At 46.5% G+C, this 10,900-nt stretch overlaps 1 pseudogene; it reads right to left on the bottom strand.

Annotated features, from left to right (window-relative positions):
* Nucleotides 1–5,211: 5,211 nt before the first annotated feature.
* LOC134473218 (zinc finger CCCH domain-containing protein 15-like) lies at nucleotides 5,212–8,701 on the bottom strand (annotated as a pseudogene).
* Between the last annotated feature and the right edge of the window lie 2,199 nt (nucleotides 8,702–10,900).

The raw sequence follows: 10,900 nt of genomic DNA, 5'->3' as shown, positions 1-10,900 counted from the left end.
GACACTGAAGGTGTCTGGACACTGGTCCACTCCCTCAACCTCACCGCTCCATGTCCACCTGTGACATGGGCTCTAAGAACCAGACCTCCCTTACTACTTCAATACTTACCGTAGACAGTTGTCTTAGTTACTTTCCTCATTGCTGGGACAAAATATCCAACAGAAACAACTTAAAGGCTTTATTGGCTCACAGTTTGTAGAGTTTCAATCCACAGTCTGCTGGCTCCCAGGCAGGGCAGCAGGGCAGGGGGCAGAGCGGAGGAAAAGCTTGCTCACTTCATGGCATCTCAGAAACTGAGAGAGCAACTGACCACCTCCACCCACCAGACCCCACCTCCTTACCAGCAAGTTGACTGTAAACCACATAATTCAATCACCTTCCAAACTGTCACCCATGAGGACACAAGGCTTTGGGGGGACATCTAGGTATAAACTGTAACACTAATACTTTCCTTAATACAGGAAGGTTGTTATCAATATTAAGATGGGGGCATACATAAGGATTTTGACATATCTAAGGAATATAATAGTATGACTGACACAAGGGAAGTGAGAAATATTTTCTATCACTTCTTTTTTTCACTGCTAAATTTTAAACAAAAAAAAAAAAACAAGATTCAATACATGTACCATATAACTTTTGGATTTTGTTTCATTTTGGATTTGATATTTCAACAGATCCCCAAGGTATTTTAGGGTTACAATAAATAAGTTTAGATGATGAAACATAAAACTATGTTTATGTTATTATGTTCCATGAAACAATTTTCACTCATGGGAATCAGTAAAGAATTAACAAAAGTTAATGAAACTTTTTATAATGAAAGTCAGCTTGAAGTAACAGTGCTTATTACCATGACACAATGTTTTAGCTTCAAGATAGTAGACACGTCTATAATTTCCAAATTGTCTACAGAAAGCAGGTATTATATTATAGTTAGGAAAACTAAAACAAAAATACAGGCATAATAAAGTTAAGCACAAGAGATCTTGTAGTATTAAACACAGATATCTGGAGGAACACTAACAATAGAATAAATAAGCACATGAAGATTACATAGTGACTTCCCTGCTGGCATTAGAACTGGATGTCTCTTCCAGAAAGTTCAAGAGATCTAAGTCACCCAATCTAAATGCAGACAGAACCTAGATACTGCTTACATACAATCAGTAGGACTTTCCGTCCAGAAAAGAGAAAAAAAGAGAAGAATTGTAATTGGAGGCCACGAGCTGGCCACCATTTGTGTGGGCACCAGCCTCAGTCACACCAGCCTGGTAAGGGTGGATGGACCAAGATCACAAGGGCAGACAGACACACACACACACACACACACACACACACACACACACACACACCCGGCCCAAACCTGACTCACATCTACTTACTTCTTTGCTCCCCTGGGTTCCTGACAGATCCTGGCAGACACGTTTTCAGATTTTCTTGGTGTGCTTGGATATTTCAATATCAATTCCCACAACTTAAATAGTTAGAAATGTCCCCAACCAGAGTAACTTTTTGAACTGGTAAAATATTAATTCTCCTAAGTCAAACACTGCTAGTAATGCATGTTCACATGAAGCTTAAAACCTGATACTGAAAACCCCACTTGGAAGAGCTCATATAAGAAAGATCAGGAGCTACAGGGAATCTCATCTGATCTTAGGCCCCGTGAGCAGAGGGACCGCCTGGCTCATTTGGCATCGAACAAAAGTCTAGGGGATCGCAAACCTGACTGGTATTTGGTGGTAAATCCAGGGTCTCCCCAGAGGTGTAGGGCAATTATATAACATTCTAAAATTGAATAGATGCCAAAACACTGCAACAACATTTATGCTCTTTTTCATATTTCAATGTAGAAAATGAGTGCTTTTGACCCAAGAATAATGCTCAAATCCACACACACAGCTTCTTTTGGGGATAGCTTGAGAAGACAAATGCAAAGATCCTGTAAGATGCAAGGCTACAGAAAAGCAGTACCCTGGTCCCAGCTCTGTTGCCAGCCACAGGAACCCCAACCAGAGGACAGCATGAGAACAACACCACTTCCAGTGCTGATCAGAACCCAGCTCCATCACCTGGAGCAGGAGCATCGGTGGAGCAGGAGCCAAAGACCAGGCCGAGGGACCCAAATGCAAAGGTCAGCCTGGCCTCCTGCAGTCCTGTGTAGCTGTTTCCAGCACGTGGGCGGAGATGGAGTGATCAAAATGTATGGTAAATGCTCACATCCTAAAACTCCTTACAGTAACAGATGCATGTTAATCGTCCCTCTCAGAGCCCTCCCGCTAGCTTCAAACACAGCCCCTCCTCCTTGCCACTTTCCAAAGTGGTTCAGGAAGTCATCTCTCGTGAGTGTCTCTACAAGGTCTGATCAAAAATACAGGGAAGGCTGCTGCCGAGTGGCATCCGATAGAAAGACAGCTCCTAAGAACACAACGCTGGGTCCTCACCCACCTCATTCTCTGGGTCCAGAGCTGGGTGATTTCCGGTTCTTCCCAAAGTTAAAAATGATTATGAAAAATCAGTGTTTCCAATAAATCCAGGACACTGAGGCAGTCACAACAGGGCAACTAAGACACTGAGAAAAGGAGATTTCCAGAGCTGCTGCAGAAAGTGGCCAGAACCAGGGATGAGTGCGTGCATAGTAAGTGGGTATATATCGAGGTGGATTCAGGGTAATGTGTGTTTTACTGTCACAATTTTAAATTTTAAACCTTCACTGCATTTTGAACATACTCTTTGAAACTAAGACCTTGGATTTAGGAATTCAACTTGCTTCAATTCTCGGTCAGTGGATTTCCTCCTTGCAGCCTTCATATATGTGTGTGATTAATTAAGTTTGGTCTACATCAAACTATCCACCAGACCTCAGAACACACTGGCTATGATTACTCTCTCGTCTTGGGGACAGTTTCCTACTGCTTTGCTTTATGACTCAGAGGCTTGAAAAATGAAATTTTTTTCACAGGAAGAATATCAGGGCAAGGAAAACACAGAACAATGAGCGTATTTAATTTAAGGACAAATAAACATGATTCCCAAGGGAAGAGGCCGACCTGGCACTCATACCCACACCCACCTGAGAGTAAAACACCAAAGAGATTCAATGCCCAGACCGTGAACTCTGCTCTCTCCATTCTCTCAGTGGGAAAACATGTACAAATGCTTTCTGTGTCAGGAGAAAAAGCATGAAGTGTGGCAGAAATCATCTTTAGCAGAAGACAAGGTAGCTGAGAATACTGGACCCAGAGGCAGTGAGTTTTGAGCCCCCAAAACCCCCTCCACCGCCACCACCACCATGCCTGCTTAAAAGTAGCACTTGTTCTTTCTCTGATGACACCTGTATCACATCTCGGACACTCATGATTGTCTTTATCAGCGCATCTCAGAACACAGCTCAGCTGCTGGGGGTGGCCTTGTGTCTGGAAAAACTGCAGAAGCAAATGACAGGTGCCTGTGTAAGATCCCCTCCCAAAGACAGTCGTGTGTTTGGGCAGAACCTGGCCCCAGGAGTTCCAGGATGCCACTGTATCAGCACGCCAGCTCTGCTGGTCCCCGGTCACCCTGGAAGCAGATGGCTGGTGGCTCCTGCAGGGATCACAGCTGCAGGCTGTGGTCCTGGTGCTTCTCATGCTCTACCCTGGAGCCTCGTGGTTGGTGCTTCTTAAATCTGAGGAGCAACTTTAAAATTATACCAAAGATGTCCAGGTGAGTTCTCAGGAAGTTCACTCCTCCCTGGTTAAAAAAACAATAATGAAGAACCACACATGACTGCTTTCAAACAAACTGAGAGATAAAACCTGACTTTTCTAGGTTTGCTTTCTGTTGTTGGTGTGCACCTTGCATGCACCTTCTACCTGTGCATTTATACATCTGTTGTTCCCGTTGGTTAAAGGATTTCTTTGCGAGCCCTGCCCTATTCTAACTCACCTTTACATTCCTAAAAGCTTACAAGTTAGACAGAAATTAATACTCTCAATAAATGCTTGATGGCTGGATAAATGTAGGGAGAGTTAACACACATCAGAGTAGATCTAGAAATAACATCCAAAATTCTTGAGATAAAAATGGAAGATCATCAAAGCAAAAATTTTCCATGGCCAATCATCCAAACGCTAAGAGAAGGTTTCGTTATTCTCTGGATTTCATCAGTAGTTCATTAAAAATAATTACAGGAATATTCAAAGTAATGCCATGTTGCAAAGCACAGTTGTCATCACTGGCACTAACAAAAATGTCGATCACACTGTAAATAGCTACAGAGCATGTCATCGGGAAGAGAGTCACATAAGGACTCCGGGGGCGACACCGCCAACTTCCCAAGAAATCCAGAAGCCGCCTTTGTAAACAGGAGGGCTTCAGGAAGCTGAGGGAAGTTTGTTCTCTTGACCCCAGGGCCGGGTCACAGCCTGGAGCTCTTCCTGGGGTCAGGAAGGTGGAGGAGGACCCAGCACAGCCTCTTGTTGCAGGCAGCTGAATTACTTAGAAATATTATAGGCAGTGAGACAGAGCTGGGTCCTCAAAGGAGCCAGTGCATAAGCCCAGATGCCTTACAAGTGGTGGGGAGACAGACACCTCCAGCTATGGGCCAGGCCTCAAGACAAAGGATCAAACAAATGCATCCACATCCTAAGGACTGATATTCTAAATTGTTCCCTGTCACCCTGAGGAAGCCAGGTGTCACCATCCCAACCCCCTAAGGGTAAGAGCCACTGTTCCCTAAAATGCCCGCTTCCTACATGCATCCCCATTTGTCTCCAGTTTAATCAACTTTACCTGAACTATTAATCTTATTGACTAACCTTAGTTCTGTCCCACCTTATGCCCATCTGCCTTGTGAGTTCCCAGTTTTCCCCACCTTAAACCCATCTCAATCCATGGTTTTACTCTATAAAAGTCCCTGGAAAAGACAGCATCTTTGGCAACCTGCTTGGGACCCCTTTTGTCTCTTAGATAGAAGCTTTCTTTCTCTCAATAAATACATTCTACTCTTAACCTAAGAGGAGGCTGTTGTTCCTAAAATTCATTCTTCTATTTTAGAGAACACAAACCAGCCAACATAATAGGTCGAGAGTTTCATTCCCCTATATCATTTCGAGGTCAAGGGGACCAGCTTGTCTTCAGCTCCGCCCCTCCTCCTCCTCCCCCCACCCTCCCCCTGGTCTCCCCCTGACCAGGATCTGTCCTTAGAAATCACAAGGCACCTGCAATCCCAGCACTGTGAGGGGCTGAGGCAGAGGGAAGGAAGGCCTAGTCCTGGTTGGGTAACTCAGTAACTTAGCAGGATCGTGCCTCAAAATTAAAACTATAAAGGCCTGGAGATGGAGCTCAGTGCTAAGGCCCTGAGTTCACCTGAGTTCAGTCCGGGGTATTATGAGGGTGAGGAGGCAGAGGGAAAGGAAGGGAATGAGAAGGAAAGAAAACGAGAAAAGGAAAGAAAGGAAACACAACGCAGAAGACCCAACACAGCAACTCACCCTGGGGCACAAGTAACTTAAAAGCCCGTGCACCTCCCCCAGGAACCTGAGGGTCGGTGGGTGACGGTGCTGGCGTGACAGCAAGCGTGCAGCCACCTGATGAAGCAATGGTGTAGGGTTTTCAGTCTTTGGAATTTTAAGGTTCAGGCCTTGATCTCCTGTGAGGATTCCTAGTGGAAGAATCCACAGCACGACCTCCTGCGTGGCTGGGACCAAAAGGGGAGCAGGCTTCAGACATTGATCGGTGGTTCTCTGGAGACCTCTAGTGGTCGCGGTGGGAACTCGTTCAGTCTTGAAAGAAGGGAGATCAAAGGATGTTTGCTGGGACAAAAAGACCTGCAATCCAGTTCCTTCCTTGCAGACGTTCAGAATTTTCCCCAAGAGAAGGCTGGTTGCTCCTCCATCCGTTCTTCTGTCTCTTCTTTATGACTCTACTTGGTGTCACTGCCTTTGTATATATTGGGCCTTTGTTACCCAGCTTCACTGCTTTACCTGGGTTTTCCATTTGAAACCGCCTTGTGCCTCAGAGCATCCATCCTCCTCCGCGTGTTCCAGCCGCTCCCACTTCTGCTCCCTGGAGGACCTTTGCTTGTGCCTTCCTGTCTCCCAGACAGAGGGAGATCTGCTCACACGTCCTCCTGTTCTATCAGGGTCACTGAGACGGACTCTCTCCAGACGCACATTTTTTGTTGTTGTTCTTTTTAGATTTTAATGTATGATGTTCTCTAGTTACAACTTTGTTGACAAAATAAAAACAGGGAGCGCTCAGGACACTGTGGCCAATCCTGATGGGCTTGTGTTCCACTTCAGATGTCCACTGAATCCTCCAAAGACACCCAATACTGAATCTGCGTGTGCAGCCCCCTTTACAAAGCACTCACACTCCAGGCAGTCTTTACACCATACAAATGCCCAGGAAAGGAAGTCATTCACTGAAAACTGCATCAAACAAAGGGCACGTTGAATGTGGATTTATGTCGGTGATATTAACACATGCTCAGTGAAAACCGAAAGCTGGAAAAGCACTTACACTTCTGTTTGGACAGTTACAGCAATGACCTTCACAGTTTCAATTTATCATGAACTATTGTGAACTTAGTCTGAGACGTAGCCAAAGTCAGAAGAGAAGAGATGTCAGAATATTCCTTTCTTAGACGAGCAAGCCCTCCAGAGTCAGCTTGCGACATAAACTCCCTGTTGATTCCAGGTGGAAACAAAATGAACATAGTCCGTGTTACCTCACACAGAGCTGACTTGATCTTCTCTTTGACCTACTTGATGACATTCTCTCAGCCAACTATGTCTAACTCTTCCAGTTCATCCAGATCTGCCGCGGTAGAAAGACTTTCATCACCAGGAACAGCCCAGCGGCTCCATCTTACTGTCTCTCCACCTCGGTGTCCTCCACCAAACTCCAGAAGCTTCTCTTAGTCCATCTTCATCTTTATGTGAAGGCATGTGCTGAATCTTTTGAGACTGGCGACAGTAATTCCTGTCTCATCCACATCTCGGGGGAGGTAGTCAGCGCCATTTACACTTGCAGAATCATGGGCCTGGTCACCGCCCGCTCCCTGAGTGTAGCATGGATCAGCTGCTTCCCCGTCACCAGCACTGACCAGCACTGACCAGTTCATGACCACCTCGAGAGCACTAGAGCCTGCCCTGCTCTGAAGCCAGTTCTTTCTGTATCTTGTTCTGCTTACCGAGCTTTTTGGACCTAGGGCAGAATGCCCTCTAGTGAAATTTCGTCCTCTTTTTCTTCTTTCCTTTTATATATTCCTTCATCACAAGTCCAGGAGGAGGTGCATGACGGTACATCCAGTCATCACCCCCCCCCCAGGACGCACCCCCAAACCAGTACACTTCTTATTTCCAATGGCTTCCTTCCAGCATATGCTTGCAGACACTTGGGTTCTCCGGCCTTCTCCCTTCTGCCTCGCCATGCTTCTTGTTCACTACTTCTTCCAGCTTTCCCGCACCCCAGTTATCCACTGTATCTTTCTCAATGTGAGCCCTTCGTTCTTCACATGTTCTCTGCAAAGTCCACTCGTGAGGACTCGCTCTCCCCGCCTTAGCTCACGTCCTGTGCTTGAAGAAGGCTCCAACTGCAGATTTGGGATCTACGCCTTTACCTGGCTTGTGAACAGCGGCTACAGGTGTAAACAGTTTGTTTAGCTCTTGCGAGTCTCTCTTCTCATCATCTTTCTTTAATTTCATCTCCGCTTCTCTTTGCGTTACCTGATGTGGGTTTTGTTGTCCAGATTTAATGTGACGAGTGACAGCCTTGATAAACTTCTGCTGCTTTGCTCCTTTCTTACTCTTCAGAGCAGAACTTTGGCCTTCAGTCACCTTCCCCTTCTTTTCCTGCTCCACCTTTCTGCTGCCTCTGGGCTGAGCCTGCTTCTCAGGGTACTGGGCAGAGAGGCAGTGCCTGCCAGGTACAGGACAGACCGAGGCTAGAGAGGAACTGGGGACTCCGGTGTAAGAGCTGACCTTTCCTGCTGGTTTTTGAGTTCCATGGGAAGCTCAGAAAACAGAAAGGAGCAGTGTTTAATACAGATACTCAATGAGAAAGGAATCAGAAACACTAAAGAATGCCAAACTTGACAGGAAACACAAAGATGCCCCTTCCCTACAAATAAAGTCTATTCCTGCAGCTCTGTGGTAGTTATGTGTCTATTTTAACTGAAGTCTTATCATTGGTATCAGTCTTTCAGTTGGTAATGTTTATTTCCCAAGGCCAAATTTTCTTATACAACTACTAAAATTACTTATCCATTAAAATGCATGTTCAGGAAAATATGCTAGAAGGGTGTTCCTCTATGACTAGACTGTAATTTTTCCTGATTTAGTGCAAACCAGAATCTCAGTAGTCGGAGATCAGCCCACCCTGGCCTACACACTGCAGACATATACTGAAATGTCGCAACATTGTCGCCCAATAATGTACAGTTACTATGCCAATCAAGAATAAAATATGCTTTTAAGAAAATAAAAGAAAGAGGCAGAACATGACAACTGAAATGGGGTGCAGGCCACAAATATATCATCTACATATTTTATTTGAGCACCTAATTGGCCTTAAAGTTCTGATCCAAGATCAGGCCTCTGGTTCATGTCTTTATAATCCGCCTTGCTGATGAAGCTCATCTTTCTTTCAAGTGGTCTGGGTTTGAGACTCAGGGTGGAGCCAATTAGAGACAGCTGGCCAGGAGGACCTACCCATGCTGGACCCAAGTTGGAAGCTTCCGGTCAGTTATAGAAGCACAGGATTTCCCAAAGCCCCTGTCACTCCCACCCGATGCCCTTCTCTGGGCTCTGCCTAGTGAGCAGTGCCCCTAGGAGGCTCCCCCAACACCCCCAGGGCCCTGGGTAGGGGACACCGTTTCTTCCTCCAGGAAGCCTGTCAGGCCCTGCCAATTCAGCGAGTGTTTATATGTGAGTGTTTATAAATGCACAAAAAAGATAAATAACTTGGCAGATTAATGAATTCGGAAAATTGCTCATTGTCAAATTGCTCTCTTTTCTTTTGTTTTTAATATTAGACCAACTGTGCTAGTGATATAGGGGAATGAAACTCCCAACCTACTAGATGTCTGGTACAAATTCATGTTCTCTAAAATCGAAGAATGAATTTTAGGAACAGCAGAGGTTAAAAGTAGAATATATTTATTGAGAGAAAAAAAGCTTTTGTCTGAGAGAGACAGAAGGGGTTCCGAGCAGGTTGCCAGGGACTCTACCTTTTCTAGGGACTTTTATAGGGTAAAATCATGAGAGGAGAGGAGTCTAAGTTGGGAAAAAGTGGAAATTTGCAAAGTGAGCATGAGGCAGGACAGAACTATGGTCAACCAATAAGATTAACTGTTCAGGTAAAACTGATTAAATCAGGAACAAATAGGGGAGTGAGTCACGTAGCAAGTGGGCATGTTTAAAGAGCAGTGACTCTTCCTGTGGGGAGGCGGGGGATGATGACTCCTGACTTCCTCAGGGTGATAGAGAACTATGTGCACTGTGATCCTTCGGGTGTGCATGTATTTGCTTGATCCTTTGTCTTGAGATCTGGCCCACAGCAGGAGGTGTCTGCCTGCTTTGAGGTCACAAGACATCTGGTCTTCCCTGTCTCACTGCCTATACTATTTCTAACTACCTCAGCTACCTGTAACACTAGAACTAAACAAATGATTTTCAGGTGCTGGCAGGTCTGCCCGCCACTCTGCTGTTACGTCTATTCCCTCTGCTCCTGTACTGTCCCCCAGCCAGTGCCAGGGCGTGAACTCCAAGAGCCCGACCTCATTCCCTGAGATATCGAGGCCCAGGGATTTAGAATCAGGAGAGATCCTCTGTGACAAAGGCTCCTATCCACACATCTCCCTCAGGAAAAGGTTAGGAGAAAACAGTTAATCAGGGATACGCTTTGGAAGAAATACCCAAAATTGAGAGGCATGTCAGAAGTAGTCCCTAGGCCAGGCGTCAGAATTCACGAAACTTTAGGTGTGGCCCTCTCAGACCTCTTCTCAGTGAAGTTGTCTTGGTTGTACGCCTCACTGTTGGGGCAAAATATCTGTGACCAACAAATTAAGGGAGGAAAGGTTTATTTCGGCTCCCATTTCAGTCCATGGCCAGCTGGCCCCAAGCAGAGAGGCATGACAGAGGGACAGCTGCTCACATCCTGGCAGCAGGAAAGCACAGAGGTCAAGGGAGGAGTCAGGAAGGGAGAGGAACACTTCTGGGTCATGCCCTCTCCAGCCAGGCCCCACTTCCTCCGTACAAGTCTGAGTCCGCATTGCTCCTCTGTAACACTTCCTGCATGGTACAAGGTTGAGTAAGTGACAGGTGGGACTGCCCAGAGCAGAGCTGGGTGCCACTAGGAAATGTGTGGCAGAGAGAAAAGAAATGGGTGCCATCTGCTCCTCTCGCCTTACGCAGCACCCTCATAACCACCGCACTTCTCCACCAGGAAATACAGGAGCAAGCAGGGCGCACAATGGAGAGAAATCCTGTGGAGAGAAGGCCTGCTCAGGGCCACCCAGGCTGGGAGCGTTAAAGGGACCCAAACCCACACAGAAAATGCATGGCATCCCTTCAGGCAGAGCACTGGCCTGGACCAATTTTAGAGACCAACACACCTTGGCAGGCAGGACTGAGCCCCCTCCAGGAGCAAGAGAGCCCCTCACTGGGAAAGGACCAGGAGGCGTGCATGTGTATCCCCATCATTACAACCACAGGCCCATGGTCCTGCCAGGCACCCAGCCAGGAAGGAGCTTCCGCCTGTGTCCATCGAAATGGGCACTGTGGGGCAACACCTGTGCCCAACATCAGGGCCGGGATCCGCCTGCTGCTGGCACAATTACCTGAAGGCCAGCCCTCAGAGAAGAGGGAGGGAGATAAGAAGGGGGCTCTGCTCTGTTCCCCAAGCAAAGGGCAG

The sequence above is a fragment of the Cavia porcellus genome, unplaced genomic scaffold, assembly GCF_034190915.1.
Source record: "Cavia porcellus strain 051 isolate PalLab524CR breed Dunkin Hartley unplaced genomic scaffold, mCavPor4.1 scaffold_2, whole genome shotgun sequence".
In the NCBI taxonomy this organism is placed as follows: Eukaryota; Metazoa; Chordata; class Mammalia; order Rodentia; family Caviidae; genus Cavia; species Cavia porcellus.
This window is presented reverse-complemented; position numbering and strand designations above follow the sequence as displayed.